The 27,929-nt window shown below is 38.9% G+C and overlaps 1 protein-coding gene and 1 long non-coding RNA gene across 14 annotated transcripts in view; both read right to left on the reverse strand.

The window, feature by feature from the left end:
* The window catches only part of PARD3 (par-3 family cell polarity regulator), a 657,871-nt gene that overhangs the window by 105,010 nt on the left and 524,932 nt on the right, over window positions 1-27,929 (reverse strand). The window lies entirely within an intron of this gene.
* Window positions 6,313-27,643, reverse strand: LOC122459038. The gene is made up of 3 exons (XR_006279459.1): window positions 27,633-27,643; window positions 21,330-21,334; window positions 6,313-6,397 (listed from the first exon to the last, which is right to left on the reverse strand). It is a non-coding gene; the product is annotated as an uncharacterized LOC122459038 (long non-coding RNA).

Consider the following 27,929-nt stretch of genomic DNA (forward strand, 5'->3'; position numbering starts at 1 on the left):
CCTAACAGAAGACTGGTAAAATCTAACCACTGAGAATTACTATAACTTCAATATTTACAGTGATTGCAGCAACACAATAACAGTGCTGTACAATGTGACTGTGGTATTTATTTGTTATAGCTATGGACTGCACATTTACAAAGCAAAAGAATATTTTATGCTTCATATATCACTGCTAGTATTAAGAATTTTATTCTTCCACACACTATTAAACATGCCAATATCTCCCACTGGTGATATATTCTCCATAAAAATTGTACTATTCATTACACTTCTCCCTTTTAATACGTGCTTTTAGAAATTTCTTTAAAAGTTTGCAAGGAATTAAATGTATTTATTTTATTAAATGACTGTATATAAAAAGTCCATCTGTGGATTTCTGGGTCACTGTACAATCTTGCAAGAGAATTTATACAATAACCTGATCTATTCCCAGGGAAAAAAATAATTCTTTTAAATAAAAACAGTTACAAGAAAATAGTTCAAATAAGTGGAGATTCCAAATATAAGTTCTTCAGGGTCAAGATCATATTGTCAAATTGTCTCGAATATGCCTTGCATATGTATTGCACTAGTTATATGAAATAGCTGTTGTCAAACACTGTAGCCAAAATGGTCAGAGATGTACTGAACTGAATCAAAAGACAAAACTATTTAACGTTGAAAATAACCACATAGGGTCTTGGTGAAGAGTCTCATACCCTCAATATGAGCAATTTTTCTCAGCATATAGAAGAAGCCAGAAAATGGGCAAATTCAGGCAGTATATTAAAAGGGAACTGCCTACGAGTAAGATTCATTTCACTACGGAAAACAGTTCCAAGGGAAGGAGAAGTTCCATTGTTTGAGACCTCTAACATTAGACTGGATATAATATTCATTACATTATAGGGAGCAATGCTTCACTGGCAGGAACATGAACTAGGTGACATAAGAGGTCTTTTTAATTCTGAATTCTATACGTCTGTGAAAAATTCTGTCTTCTGCAGAAGCAAACATAAACCTTTGACAATTTTTTAAAGGTTTTGTGCAATCTAATGCTGGATATAAATTTTCCTTAACAGGCTGCTTTGTTTGCTTAAAGTTTTCATTACAAATGGCTCTGTCAAATCAGCTTCACCCCAAATCTCGGTACCCAATTAATAATGTTTGAAAAAATACTGACTCATTTTTGACATTAATGTGAGATGGGTGGCAAAATCCCAAGTTATCAGATCAAAGTAACTCAACACTATGTTAAAACACACTAGGGAACATTTAGTGAGCACCAATAGGGTCTACACAGACCAATTAATGTGCAACACATTAGTGTGCTTTAAAATTGCACCCCGTAAGTACATAGCTTAATGTATAGACAAGCCCTCAGACAGAAAACAGTATGCACAAATATTTTACAAATATGTCGTGTGTTGGGTTTATCATGAAAGAAAATGAGATTTAAAACTATATGTATTTGGGATATATAATCAGAAAACAATTTCACAATAAAACTACATTATGCATAATACACCAAAAAATTAGTTTAAAGTAAAATGAAATCAAACACACACACACTTCAAAGAACAGAAACCCACTTTTTTGTGAAGAATAGAGCAGGCATATCTGACAGATGTTGAGGTCAAATCACCCAACCTTTTCAGCTAATACAAACCCATTACAGCACTTTGTACACATATCTGTGTTGTGAAAATATGCATGTGTTTTTAACTCTTAACCATAGATTAAAGTCTTGCTTCCTGTGTGGTTATTTAGGTGTTGTTGGTTTTTTTAAACAGATGGTCAGAAGTGAGGATGAAGGAAAGCATTGTGTGTGATCCATTGTTCATTCAGAGAATGTTATCTTTGTTTTGTTTAAGTGTCACAGCTCACTGCAGTAATGAGTAGAGGAGACTATTTGAAGTTTTAAATTTTTAAACGAGGAGCTACAAAAAAGAAAACAATAGCTTTTTATGCTTAAGGTAAGCGTGCATATATTATGTATACAGTAAGCTCTTACTCAGCCCATATTTTTAAAACTGTTACAAGAATCAACCATAACAGCTTTAATGTAATATTTTGGACCATTACTGGGAAATAATTTAATGCTTCATATATCTGTGTATAGGAGACTCACACATTTAACATGTATACAGTAAATTTTATATATGCCCCTCACTTATCTCTATACAGAGATTTTATAAAGGACTGTACCATTATAACATTGAGATTATTGCACCTGATTGGCTAAGAATTACACATACTATAGTATCTTTGTTACTGTCCCAGGTTTCTGCCCCAGGCCCACTTGTGTGTCTCATCTACCTATTACAGCTTGTATTTTAGATTGTATAGGAGATTAATAGAACCCAACAAATTGGTGCCAATTAGATAAATCCCATTCCTGTTAGTGTGAAACGGAATGTGAGGGACTGCAGTTCCATTGTTTAAAAGGACATACCTGGTTATATGTGGTTCAAACAGAAGAATGAGTATATCAAGTTATTGTGCCAAAAACCTCATGACCCTATTAAATATTTTTACTTCCTTTCATATTCCTCATCCTTAACTTAAAAGCTCTGCTTATATTTCATCTCATCACTAGTTGTTCCTTGACTCCACCCCACTCTCTGCATGCTCTGCCATTTCAGCTCACCACAACGCTTTCTACCATCAACCACATATGGTCCTACAACTTTTTACGCATAGTGCTGATTTTGCCAGGACTGCCCTCTTTAATCCTGTGCACCAAGTACCCTTTCCCCCCTCATTTAAACCCTTCTTTTGGTTCTTCTTCCACTGCTGACTCTCAAACTAGCCTTCATTTCACTATAGTAAAGAGTTAATGAGTTAAAGATGAGTTAAATGAGTTAAAGATGTATTTGTAACCTTAAGCATTTTTGTGACTGATCACTGTTGTGTATCTCATCATTCTGTACTTGTGGCACCTTAGAGACTAACAAATTTATTAGAGCATAAGCTTTCGTGAGCTACAGCTCACTTCATCCGATGAAGTGAGCTGTAGCTCACGAAAGCTTATGCTCTAATAAATTTGTTAGTCTCTAAGGTGCCACAAGTACTCCTTTTCTTTTTGCGAATACAGACTAACACGGCTGCTACTCTGAAACCTGTCATCATTCTGTGCCTCCTTCACCTTCCCTTTGTTTGCCATCATCCTTTACAGTGGTACAATATATCTAATTTAGTTCCTGGGTGTCTGTAAAGCAACATAATTCATACTTGTGGTGCTATATAAATAATAGCCTCAATTAATATCTGCACTGATGTGTCTGCAGAATATGGGCAACATTTTCCAATTTGGTCCCCTAAAGATAGGCACTTAAAGCAAAGTGGACTGATTTTCAGAGATGCAGAGCACCCACAATTCCTACTGTGTGAGAGCTGCAAGTGCTCAGCACATGTGAAAATCAGAACACTTATTTAGGTGCCTGAATATGGATGTTGGAGACTAACTTCAATAGAAAACATTGGCCTCCATATTGACTTATTAAAAGTAAATACTGAAATGATATTTTAATTTAGAACCTACTCATTTTATAGAGTGGCTGCTTTGTGAACTACAGAAATGGTATAAAATTAATATCCTAAGGGGCATAAAGTTCCAAGTATATAATTTTACAGGATTTGAAATATTAGTGCTCTGCATCTCGATTAATGACAACGGGTGTTTATATATATAAAATGAATAGGCCCTTCAGGAATCAGGAGAGAAACAAACACACGGGATCTGCGTCTCATTTACACTAAGATCTCTTTATATCACTTCAGCTGCGTCAAAGGCAAAGGCACAGCATCATGTAAAGGTGCCTTAGGGCAAATGAAAATCAGCTCCATATTCTAGAACAGGGGTGGACAAACTATGGTCCGTGGGCCGGATCTGGCCCATCAGGGCTTTGGATCTGACCCACGGGACGGCCACCCCGTTGGCGCCATGGGCCCTGCACTGCTGGAAGCGGCCGGCACCAGGTCCCTGCGTCCCCTGGGGGAGGAGGGGGCAGAGAGCAATGTGCGGTGCCCTCATCTCCAGGCACTGCCCCCTGCAGCTCCCATTGGCCAGGAATGGGGAACTGCGGCCAATGGGAGCTTCGGGGGAGGTACCCGCAGGCAAGGGAAGCACGCAGCAGAGCCCTCTGACCCGTCCCCCAGGGGCCACAGAGATGTGGTGCCGGCCGCTTCTGGGAGTGGCGCAACGCCTGAGTCCCACTGCGCGCTGCTGCCACCCAGGAGCTGCTCCAGGTAAGCGGTGCCATGTGGGAGCCCACAACACAAACTCTGCTAGTAAGGCCCTGTTACAAAAAGGGACTAGCCACCAGACAAACAGGAATGGGAAGCAGAACAATGCTTTTGAAGTTTAGCATTGGAATGTACTATTTTAGAAAAGAGGTGGGGTTGTACATTCTCAAGGCTTCCTTTTGTTGGGATAGATTCAAACTAGCAAAAGTGTGGGTTCACTTGGTTGGGAAAAAAGGTTCATTCATGGATTTGTTTTATGAACACAGGAAATACTTCAACTTGTATGGCTGCAACACTGTGCATTGAAATTAAGTTAAAATTAAAATGACTGTACGTCACAGAGAAATTCTGCAAAGACAGTTAATGTAATAATGAAAAACATTTGAAACCAGAACATATGTTATTGTACCCCTAGCCATCTCCATATTAAAATAAATTCATATTCAAATGTTCCCCAGTGATACCCTTCTGCTCTTTCAAATTCAAAGGAACTCCTTTCTAATCCAATACAATCTCTTTCACTCCACATTTCAGCAGCTGTCTTGCAGGATTTCTAATCAAAGCTGATGGTAACTGGTTTTGGCAACAGATTGTAGTATCCCAAATGAGTAATTAAACAAAGAAAATTTGTTAACTTCTTTCTCAGAAGCCTGGGTACATTTCATATTCCTAATATCTTCAAATCTAACTAAAAGGAATTGATGGGTTTTGTAATCTGGTCAACCCTTCTAATATATTTAATGACGGAATGTCAGAGGTCTACGGTATTTGTATACTTCAAAATGTAGACAGCTACATGACAAAGATAAATGTCAGCCTAGAAAAACCATTTGACCATGACAATTTATAAGAACAGAAAATAAGAAACCTTTGGACAACAATTGATTTAGATTTGACTGAGAAACAAGCACATGGAGAAAAAATAAACTGACATATTATCGAAAATCTCCACTTGGGCTTATTCTAAAATACACTTGAAAGGGGGCAAGGGACTACATCACAAAATAAAATAACACTCATTGAAAAACTATATTGATTTGGAAGGCAGAGCCTCAGGGATGTAAACCCAGAAAATCACTATACTCAACTACAAAGGAAATTCATCATGGCAAAAAGGAAGTAGGTGGACTCAACAAAGCTCATGAGGGGTACAGAAAAAACTCGACAGTGCCTGATGTTATAGATTATTTTAAAAATGCTACAATGATCCCCCAGCAATAAATAAAAACATGAGAAATCTAACGGATAAAGATAGTGAAAAACTAATTAGGATGTGTATATTTCATTGAGAGGACAATGGGATTTCTTTAAAATACACTATGTAACAGTATGCTCTGAATACGAGTTTTAAGTTAAAAGTGGTAAAAGTCAGCACACTTAAAAACATAGTATGTAACCACTAAGGAGATTTTACACTCGCACGCAGAGCATATGCTAAAATCACAATTATAAATTCCTTTCCTACAATGAAACAGAACAGCTTGGAATAAAGTCTGAGAGAACTCACTGAGTTGAAAATTGAATAATTTCAAATAGCCCATGATACTAAAGGCAAAGTTAAATATTTCTCAAATTTGTAAGGCTTAAAATAATATTCTTCAATGTTTGTTCTTGATCTGGAGTAGTAAGAGGAGGAGGAGGAGAGAAAATTAAATGGCATCTGAGCAGGACACATTTTTTGCTGTAATAAAATGCAGAGCAGTAGCGGGATCCAGTTGATTCAATATGACACTAAGCACTGCAGGTTAAGAACAGGATAGACAAACACCTGTCAGGGATGGTCCAGGAATACTTGGTCCTACCTCAGCATAGAAGAATAGACTAGAAGATGACCTCTTGAGGTCTCTACCAATATTTAGGGCTGGAAAGGAGATGCAGAACACGAGCTCAATCCTGTACCACTGAAGTCAACCGGAATCTTGCCATTGATTTCAAAAGCAGGAGCATTAAGCTGTTGTACAACATATAATAAATATGCAGAAATTGACGCACAGATATGTATCCCACTTTGCAGATGAAGAAACTGAGCCGCAGAGGGTGTGTCTATTTTGCAATATAAACCTATGCTTCAGCCCCGGCTCAAGCCTAACTCCCTTTGTGTCTACACTGCAATTGCGCTAACCCAGGGCTTGGACCAAGGTCCCAGGACTCTGCAAGGCTGAAGGATCTGAGCTCATGGTAAGCTGGGACTCAGGTCTACTTGCTTTGCAGTGTAGACACTGCACACCTTGACTCAGATCCCAGGAGTCAGCTGGAAGTATCCCACAATTCCGTGGGACAACTTCCTTAGTACACTATCCCAACAATCTGCAATCCATTCTATTGAAAATGGAAGCCAGCCCCCATGTTAACCCATTCTCTTTTCATCACCATCTGCAAGCACAGCATCACAGAGCCTCCTGGGTTTGCACTGAAGAGTGAGCCAATCAAGCCTTTTGGAAAGCAAGCTGCTTCTTGGTAACATGCAGGGTGGGCAGTAAAGTTTTCTCACAGTATACGGTCCTAAGACTAGAGCAGCCACATTTTGGAATGGGTGGGGGGAGCGGGGGAGAGCACAAGCAAATTTGGGATGTGGTTACTTTGACTTGGGTCTGCACACTGCAGTGTGGATGTCAGAGCCCTAGGTTCAAGAACGGATTAGAAAAATCTTAACCTAGGGTTCAAAAACAATGTAGACACTCAAGCCCAGGGTTGCCTAACATGGGTCAGCTGACTCGAGCCCCATTAACTTTGGGCTTACATTGCAGTGTAAATACACCCACAGATGCATCTCTTACCTTCAGCTAAACCCATGAAACCCAGCAGGCTTCACACTGTTGAACTGAGCTTTCTTTGCCTCCATTTCCCCTCTCTAAGGAAAGGGATAAAGACTTATCTAGCTCCCCAGGGTTGTAGTAACAATTATTTGTACAAAGAACAGGAGTACTTGTGGCATCAAGGGCTCGTTCACCTACACATCTACCAATGTGATATATGCCATCATGTGCCAGCAATGCCCCTCTGCCATGTACATTGGCCAAACTGGACAGTCTCTATGCAAAAGAATAAACGGACACAAAACTGACATCAGGAATCATAACATTAAAAAACCAGTAGGAGAACACTTCAACCTCTCTAATCACTCAGTGACGGACTTAAAGGTGGCAATTTTGCAACAGAAAAGCTTCAAAAACAGACTCCAACGAGAAGCTGCTGAACTTGAATTAAATATGCAGACTAGATACCATTAACTTAGGTTTGAACAGAGACTGGGAATGGCTCGGTCATTACACTAATTGAATCTATTTCCCCATGTTAAGTATCCTCACACCTTCGTGTCAGCTGTCCGAAATGGGCCATCTTGATTATCACTTCAAAAGTTTTTTCCCCCCTACTGATAATACTGCCTCTTAATTAATTAGCCTCTTACAGTTGCTATGGGTACTTCCACGTTTTCATGTTCTCTGTATGTATAAATATCTTCTGACTACATGTTCCATTCTATGCATCCGATGTAGTGGGCTGTAGGCCCATGAAAGCTTATGCTCAATTTGTTAGTCTGTAAGGTGCCACAAGTACTCCTGTTATTTTTGCTGATACAGACTAAAACGGCTGCTACTCTGAAACCTGTCAATTATTTGTAAAACACTTTATAAGCGCTAAGTATTATTATTTTTACTTCATCTCACTTGTATTAGAGATTTGATGATGAAATACTCAGATTTAATATACCTATTACTTGTGTAAGTAGACCATAATTCATCTGAAGTTTGTAGCCTAGTAGCTGCCAAGAAGTCTAACTACTTAGATGATTTTCAGATAAAAAACACTCTGAAGACTATTGTTGTAGTAATGAGGTGTTTCTTAAAGAACCCCAAGCAATACATTTACTTTTTAAAAAAATTATCATAATTAGCTTAATACAGTAGCTGTAGCATTTACTTCTCAGAGATACAAAATCTAAGGCCCCAATGCTGCGAACCCTGAAGCATGTGTGTTACTTTACTTATGCAGCAAGTAGTTCCTTGGATATAATTGGGCTACTCATATGAATCAAGTTACACATGTAAATTTAGGAAAAAATACAGATTACAATTCATTTTAAATTTGCATTTCAGCAGAAAAATAGCTCTTTAGTGAAAATAAAAAAAACTACAGCTGCCATCTTTATAAAAATTAACATATTTCTAATCATTTCATTCATGTACAAGTTCACAAAGTGACTTTTTTCAGACACTAGCTTTGGCTACATTTAGTCTCTGGATTTAGGCACTTTATAAAAAAAATAATGATTAAAAACCCCTCAAAACCCAGATTTATTATTTTGAGTTGCTAAGTTCATTGTACACATGGAAATAAGTCAAGGGAAAGAATCTCTTACAACAGATAAACAAATAAACAGAGAAAATAAAGGTCAGAGAGAGAGACTTATAGACCCACAAAATGACTCGGTTTTATTTACAAGATAGCTGCAGAACCACTGTAACAAAACAAAAACACACACAAACACCGCTCTGAAAAGAAGTAGCTAAATGTATTAGCACAACATGATCAAAAATCCAAAAAACAATCACCAAAACCTAAAGGGTTTGGTGAAGAAAAAAAAAAGACCCAATGTTATGTAAAAGAAAAAGGTATGTAAAGGTAAAAATGGCCCAATCCAGAACTTGTAGATGTCAATGAAAAGAATCCTATTGACCTCACTGGTCTCTGGACCAAGCCCAGAGTAGAGTGGAGTGGACTTCACTGACAGAGAAGCAGAACATCAACTTCATGGATCTCATAGTCAGGCACTAAAAATTATTAGCATTTAAAAGGAGATGTGTATAATGAAAATCATTATGAACCAATTCTCCAGTAGCAATTATGGTTGAAGTAGTCAGGCCATTTGCATTTCTGGCCAAAAAATCCATTTGCATTTCTGTCATGTTAATTCTTGTGTCACACTGGTGTTACTAACAATATAAAATAGTTAAAATGTTACTTCCAGAACCAATTATATTTTTCTAGTGAGAAAATTACGTTACAAATCCAAAATAGTCTCTTACTTCTTTTTAAGGAATCAAATGCATTATACAATTAATTCTATAGCAATATTATAATTGCTCATATACTGGAACTCGTGCTGGTTCAAAATGTTCTTTGAATAATGTCTCCCCCAGTCTACCACATACTATACTGTCCAGATAAAATAAGAATTTCTATTTATATAGCATCTTACATGGTCTCAAAATAGATTATAAAATTAGGCCCTGGTCCAGCAAGGGGTTCAGAATCTTGCAAGAGTGGGGAATTCTATACACTGATGATACCTGCCCACCACTGACAGGCAGGTATTTAATGGTACACAGCAATCCACACATTCACATAATTTTGGATTTGGTACAGGATTCGATGGTGTGAGATAAATAAGACCTGGAGCCTCATTGAATGATGAGGATAAAAAGGAAATATTGAACATTGTCCAAACTGCATACAGAGTGACAAAGAGATCCTAAGAAAACATAGTATGTGACCATGTAATAGTGAGCATAATGCACAGGTGCAAGGGGGCCAAATTAAGATTGCAGAGGGAGATGGGCTGGGGCAGTTTGGCAAGGAAATGGACTGGGAGCCAGGCGGAGAGAGGGGAAGGTGAGTCTGGCTGAGCAAGGAGACTAGGATCCAGGGGTGAAGAGACTGGAACTGGTTAGGCACAGAATTGGGAGCCAGGGAAGGTTGACTCGTAGCTGAGGAGGGAACTGGTGGTGGTAGTGGGAGATAGATTAGGAAGTTGGCTAGGGAAACAATGAGCTCAGATAAGGAGTTGGGCGGATGTGGGAAGACTGGGACTGGCTGGACAATCAAATTTGGATTAGGAATCAGTGTGAGGGGAGCAGAGGAGGGAAAATAGATTTGACAAGAAGCTGGGGGGGCAGAGGGGAACTGGGACTGGTTGGGAATAGAGAATGAGACAAGAAGTTAAGGAGGGGTCCACAGGGGAAAGGATCTGAGGAGGGATTGGAAGAGGAGACAGATTGGATGAAGACCCCGTGGAGGGAGACTAGGACTGCAAGCAAGTGGGGGTGGGGCAGAGACAGATCAAAAGCAGAAGCTGGGAGGGCAACAAGACTGATGACATGCAATTGGAACAGTAGGAGAGAATGAGGACTGGCTAGGCAAGGAGATTAGGACTGGGATGAGTAGCCTGAGGAGTGGTGACTGGGACTGGATAGGCAAGGAGCCTAGGCAGTGAAAAGACAGAACTCAGACAGGAGGTGATGAGCCATGTCAATATGATGCAATTTCTGGGGGTTTTTTTAGTTTTCTTTTTTAAAAATCTAGCAATTATACCCCAAAAGTTATGTTAAAAACATAAGTTACAACAAAAAAACCAAAAGTTAGGAAATGCCAGAATTAAGGTTGCAAACTTAATTCATCTCCTGGGTATATGCACTATGATTTTTAATTATATGATCACATGCTATTTTTCCACAGGATCCCTGCCTCATTCAGTGCAGAGAATAGACCTACTCTAGGGATGAATCAGGGCAGTGAAGGAGGCTGTTTTTCTAGGATCCCTGCTTAATTTGCTGCTGAAGAATGGGGCAGTGAATCGCAGGAAGAGAAAGGACAGTCTCATGGTTAAGGCCTCAAATGCTGCCCTAGAGAATGTGATTCTTTCCCTGCCTCTGCCACAGACTTCCTGTGTGATGCTGGGCAAGTCACTTAAACCAAACTGTGCACAGGCTGGTCACCAATTGTGTGTTCCTCATTTTCAGGATGCCCAACTTGAGATGCTGGGGCCTGAACTGCAGAAGTGCAGAGCTGCAACTGAAGTCAATGCAAGCTGTGCATTGGACATATAAAATGCTACATTAATGCAAAGTACTTTGAAAAATCAGGTGCTAGGTGTCAAATTGAGCACCCAGATTTAATGGACAATTTTATGTTAATTTCTTTATGCCTCAGTTCCCCATCTGTAAAACGGGGATAATACCACCCCTCACCTCACAGGCATGTTGTGAACATAAATTCATTAATGTTCATGAAGCACTTGGATACTATAGGGATGAGCACCATAGAAAAAGGAATTTCCAGGAGGAAATTAATAATTCTCTCTTCATACCAGGGTTTGAACTGTGTGCAATAGAAAAAAGCAGGTGGCCACTCATCGAACAAAGAGAAAAAAATAAAATATTAAGTGAGCACTGTCCATCCTGGACACTGAATGAGGCAGGAGCTCTGTGGAAAAATTAATATGTGATCATGTAGTTAAAGATCATAATACATACTCACAAGGGGTTGAATGAAGGTTGCACAGGCCACCCTAATTCCGGCATTCCCTAAATTTTTAGTGCTTGACTTTGCAACCTTAATAATGTTCTTTTAACAAGGGTTGTGTGTGTGTGTGTGTAATTTTATATTAGATACACACACACACACACACTTTATTTACTACACACAAGTTCTTATGAATGCATGCGATAGAACACTAGTCATCATGTGTCTAGGCATCATCGTATTATGCGTCCACTGAGAGACAGAGAGACATACACCCTCCCCCTCCCCCTTCAAACAATGGGAAAGATTGCCTAGTGGCTATGGCGCTAACCTGGGATTCAGGAGACCCTGGGTTCACTTCCCAGCTCCACCACACACTTACTGTGATACCTTGGGCAAATCACTTAGTCTCTCTGTGACTCAGTTCCCTGTCTGTAAAATGGGGATAGCAGCAACCTCGCATGGTGTTGTGAGAAACAATACATTAAAGACTGTGTGGCATTCAGATATTACAGTAATGGGGAGCTATAAATATATGTAAGAGAAAAACAGATAAATAACTTGGATTGTCCCTCTGAAATGCACACATGGCGAGAACTCTACATGAACAGACTTCCCTCCAGCCCCTCCACAGAAAAGAGGTCCAGCCACCTCCATGACTCCAATCTCCACTCTGGAGCTCTGGGTCAATGACTAACTGTGAAAGGAGGCACAAGTGGGCTAGATATGGGGTCTGAGGTAACATATCATCCCCTTGGCATCTAAGGGCTTGTGTTATTCTTGCTTAGAGCCTATGGGTACATGTCTACAATGCAATAAAAAACCTGCGACACTGACTCAGAGACAGGGTCAATTGACTTGTGCTTGTAGGGCTTGGGCTGAAGAGCTATAGATTGCAGTGTAGACATTCAGGCTTGGGCTGGAGCCCAGGCTCTGAGACCCATGCACCATGTCAGCTTTCAAAGCCCGGGCTCCAGCCTGAGCCTGAACAATCTACGCTCTGATTTTTAAACCCGCAAGCCTGAGTCAACTGAGTCAGTCCACCTGCGGCCATGCCACAGTGTTTTAGTACAGTGTAGATGTACGCTCAGGGGCCTGGAGGCAGCCGTAGCAGCATGGCTCCAACAGCATCATGCTGCCAATGAGCCGGTGTCAAAAATAAGAGTATATTAATCCATCCTCCAGGAATATGGATTTAGAATTTAGCAGGGTAAATTCTGGGGCCTAAACAAGTTGATAGTGTCCATTTACATTCTCACCATTGTAATTAGTTCCCTATCTCTCTGCAGTGCACTGAATTTTATACTTTCACATGCAGATCTATAAAACATCACTATACTCTGTTAAACATTATCAACGGACTAAATTGAGTACCAAACTTCAGCTCACTGAACCATCAGGCAATATCCACCCTGGGGCATTTTCTCCCCTTGATGAGCACACGCAAGTCCTAGTTACGTTAATCACACGCATATAGTGAGGCAAATATACCCAATTGTATGTTCAGCTTGTCAAAGTATATCAGTTATTCAGTTAGAAAGGTCTGGCAGCATGAATCATTTCAGTATTCATTCAGCACTGAGCAGGTTTGGAAAAAGTTTTTGATGGAAACATCTTAAATGAATAGGAGTTGTTCTTTAAAATCTTAGATGAAATGTAGGTATAATGATGTAGCATAAGTAAGAATTAGGATTACTAAAGAAAGCACTTTTTCTTCTGATTCTGTCTCTCTGAATCTCTTTTTTTTTTACTCCAGATAATACTTGCATTGTTATAGGTGGTACATGATCCCTTAGGAAACTAGCTAATTCCCAGGTGGATGTCACCAAAGCAACCACATGAGGATCTCACTGTTGTAACCTTTGTCCTCCCCCTTTCTTTTCCACCCTCCTTTCATTGTCTTCCATCTAAACTTTGACTCTATGACCTTTGAGACAGAAACTGTATCTTATTAATCTATAAAAAGTGCCTACCATACTCTTATGGTGTTATATAAGTAAAAAATATATCACTACCCAAGGACTTGCAAATTTCCCAAGAAACAAAGTCTCCATGGGGCAATGTGCTAGAGGAAAAACCTAAGGGCTTGCCTCGACAAATACTTGGGCGTGCAGGAAGCTGGGGTGTAAATCTACAGGTCACAAGTGTGCCACACACTACCTGTCCATGCGGGCCCTGTTACCGTGCACTAAAAGTTCCCTATTGCACTTTGATTTACTTGGCTAAACAGGATTAGGTCAGGGACCTTTTAGTACTCTGTAGCAGGGTATACATGGACAAGTAGTGTGCAGCACAGTTGTGCCCTGTAGATTTACACCCCAGTGGGCTGCACACCAACTATTTATCTAGGCAAACCCTAGGATTCTGGCCACTGGAAGGGAGTACTGGTTAGGACTCTTGCCTAGAATGAAATAGACTTTCTCTGCCTTGCTCCTTAATGGGAACTCCCGTCTTCTCTCCCTGACTATGCTCCCAATTTCATCTGCCTCCTCACACTACCTGTTCCTGACACCTTCATATAGCTGGGAAAGAAGGAGGGCTGAGCTGGTTTTAGTGGGGAAATAAGGAAGGGACAAAGAAGAACTTGGTAGGGAGTCAACAGAGCTAATGAACTGATAATCTGGGGTGGTTGCATTTGGGTGAGAGGGAAGTACATGGTTCTCAGTCCACAGGTGGTTGGATGCCTTGGGTGTCCTGGGACTTGTTTAAAATGGGATGATAGAACAGGACTAGAGGGCTGGGAGGAGGGTTTTTTTGGTCAAGGGAAGTGATGGAAGAGGGCTCTCTCTTCTCAAGGGAATCTGGAGGGAATGGTACCAAAAATAAGTTTATTCTTGCTTAGTGCTTTAAGGTTGAAAGTTAAGCATCATAATGTTCCTCCAACCATAGTATTTTGTTTGCATAAACAGCTGCAATGGCTCCCAATTCTGATTCGGGTTAAAACTCTTTCATTTCTACTCCAGCTCAGTTCTGATGTTCTTCAGTGTCCAATGACTTTGCAGTGAGATTTTTTATGCTGTTTTTCTTTTCCTTCAGATTTCTAAACAAATGTAATATAGTGTAAACTGACAGATTTGCAGCCCTGGAGATGGAAACTAGCCACAGAAAGAGCACAGCACACAAAGGATCAGAACAAGTTTCCTCAAACTGTACGACCAGAGCCTCAACCTTGACCAGAAAGAATTATTGGCTAGCATTTAGTCTTTTTATTCACCAGTCTTTGCATCTCTGCTACTAACAGGGGCACGAGACAAATACAAACAGATGGAATCTCTGCTTCACTGTTCATGCATATATGTGCAATCCTGTTCACAACCTGCCTCCCGTAGTCCCCTTACCACAACATTGCCATTTCACTTAAGCAGTTCAGTCCTGAAGGACCAACTTAGATTATTAGACAAGGGATTGAGCTCTGAGGGATAACTGAATGACTTTTATGCAGTAAACTTCCTCCATGCTGCCTTTACTTTTTTCCTTTGTTCTCCTCTCTCTCATTTTTGTTTCTCATCATTAATTTTTTTAATCAAGTCTGCAGCACCCTTGCAGACACAATGAGATGGTAATGTGACTGAGCTGCAAGAACCTGAACACATACATTGCCTCTCCTGCTGTTTCATGCCCATTCAAGTTGTTCTGATCTGATACAGACAGGGAGAAAGGCTGAATTTAGATAATGGGATCCTGCAGCCAGGCCTTATTTCTGTTCCTGCAGTATTGCAGGGAGGGAATGAACTCCGTTTGGGTGTCCTGGACCAGGTAAATCTTAGGTGAATTCTGGAGAAAAGGCTCATAAAATAAAAAATATTTTAACAGCAACATTTAATTGTTTTATTCTAGTGAATAATGTGTGAATTAGTATACTCATGTAGCTTAATGACACAGATTAGGGGCTAAAAGAAAAGGAGTACTTGTGGCACCTTAGAGACTAACAAATTTATTTGAGCATAAGCTTGCGTGAAGCTTATGCGATGAAGTGAGCTGTAGCTCACGAAAGCTTATGCTCTAATAAATTTGTTAGTCTCTAAGGTGCCACAAGTACTCCTTTTCTTTTTGCGAATACAGACTAACATGGCTGCTACTCTGAAACCATTTGTAATAGGCACTCACAGTGGACATACACAGATTTAAAAAAATCTCTAAAGGGCATAATGGATGTTTCCTGGATTTTGTTGGGCATTATTAGTGCTCCAAAGGTGGGAGAAGAAAGTTATCAAGTACTTGAAATGGAAGTGCTTGAAGAATATAATTTCCTACACTTTAATGTAGGGGAGGGGAAAGGAGGAAAACCTTTCATGCTGACAAGCAAGATGAGCCATTTCCAGCAGTTAACAAGAATGTCTGAGGAACAGTGGGGGGTGGAGTGGGGTGGGGGGGAGAAATAACATGGGGAAATAGTTTTACTTTGTGTAATGACTCATCCACTCCCAGTCTCTATTCAAGCCTAAGTTAATTGTATCCAGTTTGCAAATTAATTCCAATTCAGCAGTCTCTCATTGGAGTCTGTTTTTGAAGTTTTTTTGTTGAAGGATAGCCACTCTGAGGTCTATAATCGAGTGAACGGAGAGATTGAAGTGTTCTCCGACTGGTTCTTGAGTGTTATAATTCTTGACGTCTGATTTGTGTCCATTTATTCTTTTACGTAGAGACTGTCCAGTTTGACCAATGTACATGGCAGAGGGGCATTGCTGGCACATGATGACATATATCACATTGGTAGATGCGCAGGTGAACGAGCCTCTGATAGTGTGGCTGATGTGATTAGGCCCTATGATGGTGTCCCCTGAATAGATATGTGGACAGAGTTGGCAACGGGCTTTGTTGCAAGGATAGGTTCCTGGGTTAGTGGTTCTGTTGTGTGGTGTGTGGTTGCTGGTGAGTATTTGCTTCAGATTGGGGGGCTGTCTGTAAGCAAGGACTGGTCTGTCTCCCAAGATCTGTGAGAGTGATGGGTCGTCCTTCAGGATAGGTTGTAGATCCTTGATGAGGCGTTGGAGAGGTTTTAGTTGGGGGCTGAAGGTGATGGCTAGTGGCGTTCTGTCGTTTTCTTTGTTGGGCCTGTCCTGTAGTAGGTGACTTCTGGGTACTCTTCTGGCTCTGTCAATCTGTTTCTTCACTTCAGCAGGTGGGTATTGTAGTTGTAGGAATGCTTGATAGAGATCTTGTAGGTGTTTGTCTCTATCTGAGGGGTTGGAGCAAATGCGGTTATATCGTAGAGCTTGGCTGTAGACAATGGATCTTGTGGTGTGATCTGGATGAAAGCTAGAGGCATGTAGGTAGGAATAGCGGTCAGTAGGTTTCCGATATAGGGTGGTGTTTATGTGACCATAAAGATTAGGGGCTGTTTCCTTTCCTCTGCACTCTCCAGCTCCACTGTTCATCCTTCTCAGGCTCCAGGCTCCCAGTTGCCTTTTCTCTTGGACACACAGCTGCCTTTTCCCTTGGACACACAGCTTCTCTCTCTTTCTCTTCATTCATCACCACTCTTCTTCCAAATCTCATTTTCTCCCCACCATCTCTGTCTCTTCTCTTAACAACTTATCCTCTGAGTTCACCTTTCCTAATCTCGTCACCATCTAAAATGATCCCCTCACCTCTACTTCCACTTTACTCAAAATTCTGAGATTTTCATCTTCTCTTTGCTCCTCTTCATTCTTGTTCTCTGGCTGCTAGCACATTTTTAAATCAGGATGTAGGAATGGGTGATGAATTCTGGAATGGTATGTGAATTTCAAAACCTCTGCCTTATGAAAGTATCTTTTAAAATCATTTTAAAACAAGCCCCTCCAATACTGAAAATGGCAATGACATATTATGTTGGACATGTTATGAACAGGAAAGAAAAACTTCACAACAGAAAACAAACCACCACATCCGATAACTGTTGTAAGGGCAGATGTGTGACCCACTGGTGAGCATCCTCTCTGTGCCTGATCTGCAGAGGATCTGAGTTTATTACAACCTTAATTAAACAGCCACAGCTAATGCAGCTCATACTTTTAGCTTTGGAGGTCCCCGATTCAATCCCCAGTGCATCAGCTAAGATGGCAATCATCACAGCTGCCCTTCAGAGGTGCTCAGCTACCAGCAACAGGCATAGTATGAAATAAAGTAGAATAAAACTGAATATTTGTTACTTCTGTGAAGCAGTTTTCACACGAGTTCCATAGAGATGAAAGGTGTTATACAAAAACAAGATTGGGAAGTTTTTTCCCTGCTGATGCTGAGATAGATATGAAATCAAGGGTTATCCTTCTTCAGATACTTATTGTGTGACTTCAGACTACATAAATGTCATGCGGAAGAAGAACTGAAAAACTAGCTACATAACTGGGCAGTTCCAAAATGGGAGGTGCCTGAAGTCCCAGTCTTCACCGTCCTCCCCTGTAAAGAGGGGACTTGAACAATTACAGATAGCACAAAAGAGATGACATAACTGCTCAATTACCTTAAACTGTATTCCTGCTGTATTCTACATGAATAGGATACAGACTGATTAAGTGTCTAATGGGACTGACATTAACTAAGTTTATGAGAGAGAGACCTGGTACTTATCTACAAATATACAAAGAGTACAGATGCTAAGAAGAAAAAGATTCAGGATTTGATCTTGAGAGATACCCTTCATGGATTGCTGGGAATTCCAGGTGCTCAGCATCTCTCAGGACCTGAGCATAGTACATTTAGGAATAAGTGGATGATGTTAACAAAAGGAAAATTTAGGTTAAGTTTCAAGAAATAATCTTCCTAGCTATGATATATAAAGAAGAATAGTGTTCCAACATAAAGTGGTGAAAAAAACCCACCCCAAAAGACATTTGAAACTAGACTGGACATGGTGGTAGAAAATATACTGTAAGATTCAATTCTGCGTAAACAGGAGGCTGGACCAGATGATCAACAGGGTCTTTTCTATCTCTAATTAATGTGCTTTTCTATCATTTAACACAATATCATCACCTGGCACTTTTCGTACGTGTATTGGTGTTAACCTTGGGTGCCATGGACAAATTCCAGCTCATGTAATTATCTTTGCCTACCTAATTCCCCTTGAAGATTCAGCTGACTTCAGTAGTCTTCACTTCCTGTCACAGCTGTTATATTTCACTCCAGAGGTAGTTGCATTTCAGTAGAAGGATCTTTACACTTTGGGTGAAGGGTTCAGTAGTGGGGTGAATGGATCTTTATCCTGAATATGTGCATTAGTTAAACTTTATAAAGTTCTTTGGGATCATTGATGGGTGTTCCAATACATTGTGAAGATGAAAGACAACCCTCTCAAAAATCACAGATCAACTTGTGGCTCAATACACCGAACGTGTAACCTTCTCACTACCAGCGCATGGGATGGATGCATAGCAGAGCTCAGAGGTAAGCTTTTTCTCCCAGATCACTGTCCTGTAGAGCTCCTGGTCTCTATAGAAGAGATGCTCCATTTCTTCCCATCACCTTCTCCTGTGGAGCCCTTACCCTCTTCTCCAGCAAAGCCACAGCACTCACTATCTGTGATTTTTAGCTCACAAAACAAGAGTAGGTGAGCAGTTGTCGAGGACTGGATGGAAGCTTTCGTTATACAGGCCCTTGATAATGCAATATCAAATCTCTGTGGGCCATGATTTATTTATGCTAAATTTCAGCTAAGGACTGCATACAGATGAGTTATAAAATCCTAAAATGTTAAAATAAAAATGCTAAAAGCCCTCTGTAAGTGTAACAGAAACAGTGCTATAGTAAAAGCAGGGCCACAATAACAGCAATGGTGCCAGCATAGTATGACTTCTGTGGAAGAATTTGCAGTAAACTAAAAGGCATGAACTGTAAACACATATAGGAACAAATCCTCAACTGGTGTACATTTTCATAGCTCCAACAGCACAGAAATTGTACAGCTGTATTCTTAAAGTTCTTTTATTAATACCATAAAGGTTACTTTTATGAGTATTTATCAGTGTATGGTCTGAAAAAATAAAAGTAGCTTCATACACTTTGTGAATGACAAAGAAAAATTAAGGGTGATGGTTTGCCCTTTCATACTATATGAAAGAGACAATGGGTTTATTAAAATAATTCAGGCAAAACAAGCCACATGGCTAAGTGTAACTATGAAATATGCATGAACAAAATATTTATTTTATGGAAATGTAATATGAGTAAGAACTATGAACATCAGAAAATATGTCAAGAAATGTTGCATGTAAATAGTGAATTATAATTTTGCAAGGTGGCCCTTATCCTGTGTTATTTAAACAATCATTCAAATCCTGTATAATCTTGATTTTTAAATTTCATGTTTCTGACGTTATAGAGTGATATATATTAAACAGACGTACGTCTCCGTCTCCATCTCCATATACACTCACACACACTTTATATACATTTGTATACATTACATACACACACAATCTATTACATACATGATGGAGACAGCAGTGAGTATGGTAAAAAATGTAAATTTGAGACCCAATGAAGCACGATTATTCTTAATGTTGAATGCTGTCTAGGTTCTACCTATTGTCCTATTCAATTCTGATGTCCTAAGCTGCAGCAATTTTACCCACCATCAAAAATGGTACAACTAATGAAAGCTAATGAAATTCAGTCAACTCAAATTATTCGATGTGGCTTTAGAAGACAGACTACAATTTAGCTCTGACCATCTAAGCAAGACTTAGAGAACATTTTTTGAAATTCAGTTTAGACTGGATTGAGTTAAATCATCATACATATTAAAAGAAAAACATGATCCTGGTCTAAATCATGTGCATGCCTAGTATAGACATCAACTGCATTCACTAAGTGTAGTCTTTTTATGAATGAGAGATGAGCAAAGTAAAATGTCAAAATACGAGGATTCTGGCTCCTCCAGATCCACCACCACCAAAACCAGTAAGAGTCCCAGTCTGCCTGGTAGTTTTATCTTTCCTGTCCCACTGAATTCTGTTGTTGACACATAACCAGTGATTGGTAGGGTTAAAACCTGCATTTCAGGCTGCTTGTACTCTGATATGTAGTAAGATTTTCCATCAGGAAGCAAGCAGTGTAACTCCATTGAAAACAGCAGCACTAATGCATTTTCTAAACTAGAAGTTATCTGTGTTCAGAGTATGATCATGTAGGTTCCAATCCCACAACCCTTACTCACTGACTAGTCCTGCTGAAGTCTATTCTATACTGTATAGCTTTTTATATTCTGCTTCTCACTATAGTATCTGAGCACCTTTTAGTAGAGCATTAAGCAACGTGACTACAGATCTATCATGTGCTGTTTGTTCTCTTAACCCCTCCCCGGAAGGAGAAGCATGCAGAGTGGAGTGTCTTGTTTTGGTAGGGTGCTGGGGTTGTAGGGTTTTTGTTTTGTTTTGTTTAATATATCTATTGCTATCTATGTCTTTATGCTAGAGAAAGCAGGTCAAATAAACACCCCGTTCACTTGGAGTGGAAAGTGATGAGTTCTAGGATAGTCTTTTGTTCCTGGGCAATTCATTCCATGGTCTCCTCACCCCCAGAGAAGGTTCTGTCTCCTACAGAGATGAGCTAGATTCTTATTTTTGAGAGTTCCATTGTGCCAGAAGAATGGAACTAGCTCTTTTGACTAAGGTTTCTTCCATTGAAATGCCCTTTCAATTCTGGTGCTCCAAGCTACTACCCCTCTCTTCATTCAAATTCCTTGAGACTCACTTTTGAGGTGGGGCCTATGCAAAGTGACTAAATAGTAATTTTTTGAAAATTTGAAATTAGTTCCAATTGAATCATAAATAACTGCAGATGCCTAACTCAGTAACTGTGTGATCTTATTGCTTTAAAGACTCTCACCCGCACCACCTCCCTAATGTTTGTTACCTTCACCCATTGCATCACACCCAAACTGAAATTGTAAATTCATCAGGGCTGAAGTAATTTCTTTCCGTTGGTACTGTGAAGCACCTAGCACACATCTGAGTGCTGTTGTAGTGATAGTAATAAATGATTGTAGAACAAATCAGTTTTTGAGTCATTGTTCTGGCATCTTCTTCAGTCTATACCCCAAGAATGTTTCCAAATTATAGAGAAATGTGATTCACTATTACTAGGGCGTAAAAAATGAAATGTCCTTAATTTTCAGAACATATGTAAGAAAATTTACACATTATCAGATGCACAGAATGAAAGAAAACTTATTAAAAGCAAATGCATGAAAAATTGATTTTACAGCAGAGAGATCTTAGCTTTAAGTACAGTTTAAAAAAAGTTAGATCAATTAGCAATCTGTGAATGTTAGAAACATCTTAATAGTGTCTCAGACATGAAAGAGTATACCATAGAAAGAGAAAAAGGGGGGAAATTAAATTATGTCTGCAGTCATAATGAATCAAAGCCCAGAAGGAGGTCTCCAAATCAGCAGGTTTTGATGAAATATTAAGGAAAATGATTATTGAGGGAAAATGAATAAGCCTTTTTGATTTCTGCAACCTTTAAATCACACCTAGCTAATTAAATCAGCCCAGATGCATTCCTTCCTTCCTTGAGGGGTATTTAGCTATCCTTGCGAAGGGGTGGGTTCATATGACTACATTTTAGGAACTATGCATGTAGTTGATCTCAGGCAAGTGGACAAAGTGCAACTTAAGAGGATACATAAAACAACACAGAGGAAACCCTTTTACTACTTTTATACTAGATTTATTATGCCAGTGATAAAGAAAATCAGATAGTTGTGTAGCGTTTTCTTTATGGCACATAATACCCAGTGCCATATACTACAACTATTAGGTTACATGGGAGGCATGAGCTGGAAGTAATAATAAACCATGTCTCAGTGCTATAGGCCAGAAATTGAGACTGTTATTTTCCATCTCCTCTGTTTATTAAGTGAGGGTGCTGATAGGAGGATTAGTCTTAGGTGCCCAATAGTAGGACTCTTTCTATAGACACCATGTTCTTCTGCACTAATGGTTCAGTATTTGGATGCAGGGGACACTTTTATTAAATAATGTATTGTATTATACAAGTGCTATATATTATTACAAAATCTATTAATATTAATTTACTAGATGGCTTATAAAAATTAAAATGAAGAAAAACTTGTTCTTTTCCTTCAAATTAATGACTGTAAATCACATAAAACTGCATAAAATGATCGCATACTGTACTAAATTGCTTATCAGTTACAAATATCTACTCTATTAATTGTCAAAATGTTTCATACGTCCATAATCTAAGAAAGATCTGCATGCATGAGTCAAATACATCAGACTGAAAACCTATTTAAATGTCATTGGTATTTTAAGGGATGGAAAATAATTCTGTAGAGATTAAATACAACTGATGTTAGAGGAACATTTTTCAGAAAATCATAATCATATAAAATAGATCATGTGAAAAACCTTTTAACTTCTAAATATCTCAATATCTGAGCCATAAGAAACAAGATTTCAGTGTTCTTATATATACACTTTTAGTTCTTACAAATGATGCCATCATTCATACTGTACCAATACAATATACTACTGGTTATACAGTTTGAGGAGAGGAAGAATGGGAAGCATTATATCTTTCCAGCCAAAAAAAAGTTAAACTTTAAGAAATTACTCAACTTCCAGGGCTGTCAATCTGGAACCTTTCATAAGCATTAAATCAGTTTACAAGATGTTAAAAGGCATTAAAAAAAACCCCACACATATACACAGTGATGTCATTTCCTTCCTAAAAGTTCCTTTACAGGATTCTTTTCCCCCGACCAGGCTGCACCACTTCCGGCAATCATGAAATACTTGGATCGGAAGCAGGATATGTTTTAGGTCACATAAACAAACAAGGCAGGCTAACAGAATAAACAGTGTGGTTAAATATAGTTTGTTTTACATGTAAAGACGACTAATCATAAAATAACAGTGGGTCAAATTGAGTTTGCTAACTATAGGAACATTCGCAAAAAGAAAAGGAGTACTTGTGGCACCTTAGAGACTAACAAATTTATTAGAGCATAAGCTTTCGTGAGCTACAGCTCACTTCATCGGATCTTTTTGCGAATACAGACTAACACGGCTGCTACTCTGAAACCTGTCATTATAGGAACATTATAGAAGTTAACTATTCTACTACCTTTCACCTATCATCATCATCATCTGTTAAGAAGTACCTGTGTACTGTACAAGATGCACAAGGAGACATGGACCCTGATGTAACTTAGTTTAAGGCCTTTGGATCCTGAATTACTACTGAGGGTAGATTATACTTTCCTGAGTGGTCCCAATGAAGTAAATTGCACTACTTACGAGGCCCTAAATAGTGGGAATATAGGGAATGCCTGACATGTCCTTTACAAGAGATATCCACGTACTAAATCAGAATGGATGTTGGGATGCAAGTATGAAGCAGTCACACACGGTTCCTCCTTTGAGGTAATTCATTTCATTTCTTTTTTTAAAATAGGAAAGAGATGAGGTGAGAGTACTAGGAGCCTCACGGACGGGTATGAATTAAACAGTATCTCCACCCTTCTTCACAAGGCAATTCTTGTACTTCCTCAAACACTGTTCTAAAACTACTTCTTGTTTATTGCAGTAATTGTGCTCAGAAGGGGTACAACACATGGGACAAAAGTGTACAGTACTGTGTACATAGAGCAGAATGGTGAGAGAAAAAACATTGTTGGATTTAGAGATTATCCAAACTCCTGATTATCTTTGCTTCCTATGCATATCTAAAAGGGATATTTGTAAAAGTTGATGAATCCAAAATTTGACCTGTTTTATAAATTATGTGTAAAACTCAAATCAGCCTTCTCTACAGAGCTACACGTGGCACCTCTATAATACCCATTTTGCAAACTGTCATCTTTAGCCAGAACACTATAAACATTCTAATATACATGAGTGCTGCAACAGTAATAAAATTTTATTTTTTCCAGTGAGCAGATAACTACTTTTCTTCATATGCACAGTGTATTCTCCCATCTATTTCATTCTTATGATCAGGCAGCACACTGAAATATACAAAAACCTTACTTTCTAACTGCTCAGAGTGCAAGGGTCTTGAGTACTTCACAAGAACTGAGTACAGAGCAGACTGGAGGAACAGCCAAAAGCATAACAGGGAACAATTTGCTTTCTATTTGCTGAGGCTCATACTCAGCAGAAAGATAGGCATGTGTTAGTATTTTGTAAGTTTTTGGTTTGTCTGAAGGTTTATACGGCTTGTGAAACATTAAAGTGTAGGAAATTATATTCTTCAAGCACTTCCATTTCAAGTACTTGATAACTTTCTCCTCCCACCTTTGGAGCACTAATAATGCCCAACAAAATCCAGGAAACATCCATTATGCCCTTTAGAGATTTTTTTAAATCTATGTATGTCCACTGTGAGTGCCTATTACAAATGGTTTCAGAGTAGCAGCCGTGTTAGTCTGTATTCGCAAAAAGAAAAGGAGTACTTGTGGCACCTTAGAGACTAACAAATTTATTAGAGCATAAGCTTTCGTGAGCTACAGCTCACTTCATCGGAACGCATCCGATGAAGTGAGCTGTAGCTCACGAAAGCTTATGCTCTAATAAATTTGTTAGTCTCTAAGGTGCCACAAGTACTCCTTTTCTTATTACAGATGGAGTGCCCTCTGCTATAACTATGTTACACAACATCAGGCCCCAACTGCACATTTAGGCCAACAGGACTAGAAGGGAACGGATGTTAACAGCACCTAATGGGAAGAACATAACACTTCCTTTAAGGACTGAAAGAGCTATTGCTTTTCAAAAGCATTTTAAGGCTTTCAAAAAGAATTTACTGTATTTTTTTTCCAACAAGAAAACCAAAGCTTCTACAGTACAGGTGTGCTGGGTAGCAGAGAACTTTGTGTGCTCACTTTGTTGCTAGATAGTTCATTTGGTGGAATATATTTTATGATAATCACTAGACACCTAAAATAGCAGCTTTTTTCTCTTTTATATCAAGTACTGCGTCACACTAAAGAAAAACACCGTGCAAGTTTATTTTTATTAAACTTTGTCTTCCACAGCATGAAAAAACAAAAACTGCTTTCTTCTTTCATATCTTGGCAACAGGATGTGTTATTATTCCACTTTTGCATCTAGATTGTACAGTTATACTGATGAAGAGTGACAAGTTTTGCATCTCTGCTGTGGTAAATTCCACTTTTTATAACTATCTTGGCTCATCACAGAAAATAGTTGCACAAATAAATCATTTACAGAATTGAACAGAGTTACTGCTTACTTCTAGAAAATTATAACAGTATAGTAGTAACAAGGTGTACTTTTGGGTGGAACCCACTTCACTTCCTGCTTTGTAACCTTCCATAGGAAGTTCATTTCTTTCTTATCTTGCCATACATTTTCCCACTGAAAACATTTCTAGAAGTACTAACTCATTTTGTTTTTGGAAAAACAACAAATAGCTATCACTCTTTAGATTACAAATCAAGCCTGTTTGGAGAGGGAAGAAGCAAACATTCCAGGGTTTCAGTGAGACTGTGGTAAATGTATAATTAAGTGGTTCTCACAATAGTGTCAGCACTTGGGATCTAGTCAGAGAGTATATAGAACATCTGAGTAATTAAAATGAATGTTTTGAATAGAGCTCACTGTAAATCTTCATTCCGTGACCCCCCCCAATAATAACAACCCAAACACTGGATAGTGTCACAGCAAATACTCCTCACAATAGGGACTCTACATAAATCCTCATTAATTTATATTAAATTTTGTTTTACAGTGCAACAAGATACAAGGAGGAAAAAGGAAAGCAACCTAAGCCCCAGGAATACTCGTGCTATTAGTTTCTAATGGTTCCTAGATCCACAGGCCTATAAGACAGAAAACTATTTTTAGGCAGTCTAGGGGGTTGTTGGTTTATGGTGTGGACAGTGGAAGAAAAGGAATGCACTGAACTGCATTAAAGTATGAGTATAGGTGCTAAAATCAAATGGAATAGTAGTAGGCACAAAGGATCCCACTGAGTCTCAAACTCCATTTACTAGCCTGTCTGTGGTTCACCACAGTCACAGGAAGAATATGCCACAAGGAAGAGAAAGACGAGCCAAACATGCATGCCCCTCTTTTTTCCGGTATTATTTTCAGCTTGGTGCATTGGACAGGTATGACTGTTAGCTGTTCCTCACAATGTTGTCATTGAATTACCCAGGATATGATGCATGCCATTCTTAAAAGCCCCTCTTAATAGGAAGTCAGGTTCTCATTTATATTAAGCCTATTTTCTCCATTCTGCCAGTGTAAAGGGGCCTTATAATGGGCATAAATGTAAGGCTCCTTTACACTGCCAGAGTGGTGAAAAGAGGCTTGCTGTAAATGAGAATAGGGCCCTGTGTTTTTAAGGTAATACTAATGAAAATATGTGGATTTTTAAAAAAATATTTATACAGCACCACACATGAATTATGGAGACTTATGTATAAATAAAACTGACGGGTCCCTGCTCTGAGAAGCTTACAATATAAAGACCCGATTCTATTACCTTTGCTCACATGAAGAGGTACCTTTAGTCTGCAAGTAGCCCCATTAAAACTAATCTCAGTGCAGCTACTTGCAGAGTAAGGCAGTACTGAACAAGAATAAGGCTGGAGAATCAAGCTCTAAGACAGACCATCCATAGGAAGGATGGCAATAAACAAAGATTGGGTGAGGTAGGTGCTACTCATAGCCTTATTCAGCCCAGGTAGTTAACAGTCTAAAATGTCATTGGTTAGGTGGTTTATATTACCTTGGTCTTTCATTAATGCTCCAACACTAGCACCTCAGAGCAAATGAAAGAATTGTCATAACTCTTTTTGTGTAAGAGAAAATCTTGGCACTTACAGGATGTGTTACCCTGAGTAATAACTCATATCTTCATCTATTATGGGTATGGAGGTAAGCTTAGATTTATATGTGTGAATGATACCTCAGACTTTAAAGAAAATTCCTATGACTGACATTACTAATAAAGGAGAAGTTTAATATAACAATATGGGTGCCTTAGTTTTTTTAACAAATATTTATCCTGGCAGTTACTATATAATATTTCATAGCTTTTGTGACCTACTGGGCTATTACAGAGAATTATTTCACATAGGCCAGAAAGAATGAGTATGTTTATTCTACTCTTTTAAAATGTATTTTGAAATGATATGAGGATGTGTCTTGCTACTCTGAAGAATTCATTATTCCCACCTCAAGTTAAGCAGAGATAAACACTACTGAACAAATAATAGTCAACATTTAAATAAAACGCTCCCTCTCATGTGTAAGAGCAGCAAATAAAAATATGTGGTGTGACCGTAAATCTTTAAAATAGCAGTTGCCTTTTAGCACTATACAGACAATAGCTGAGGCAACTGTTGTTTTTTTAGGGTTTTGGGTTTTTTTCAGTCCCCAAATATTTCTTTGACACAACTTGATTCCAGTTTTGATGGAAAAGAAACCAGTTCATAGAGGTCTCTTCTTCTAAAATGGGCATTTTTCTTTTTA

Source organism: Dermochelys coriacea, chromosome 2 (genome assembly GCF_009764565.3).
Source record: "Dermochelys coriacea isolate rDerCor1 chromosome 2, rDerCor1.pri.v4, whole genome shotgun sequence".
NCBI classification, from domain to species: Eukaryota; Metazoa; Chordata; order Testudines; family Dermochelyidae; genus Dermochelys; species Dermochelys coriacea.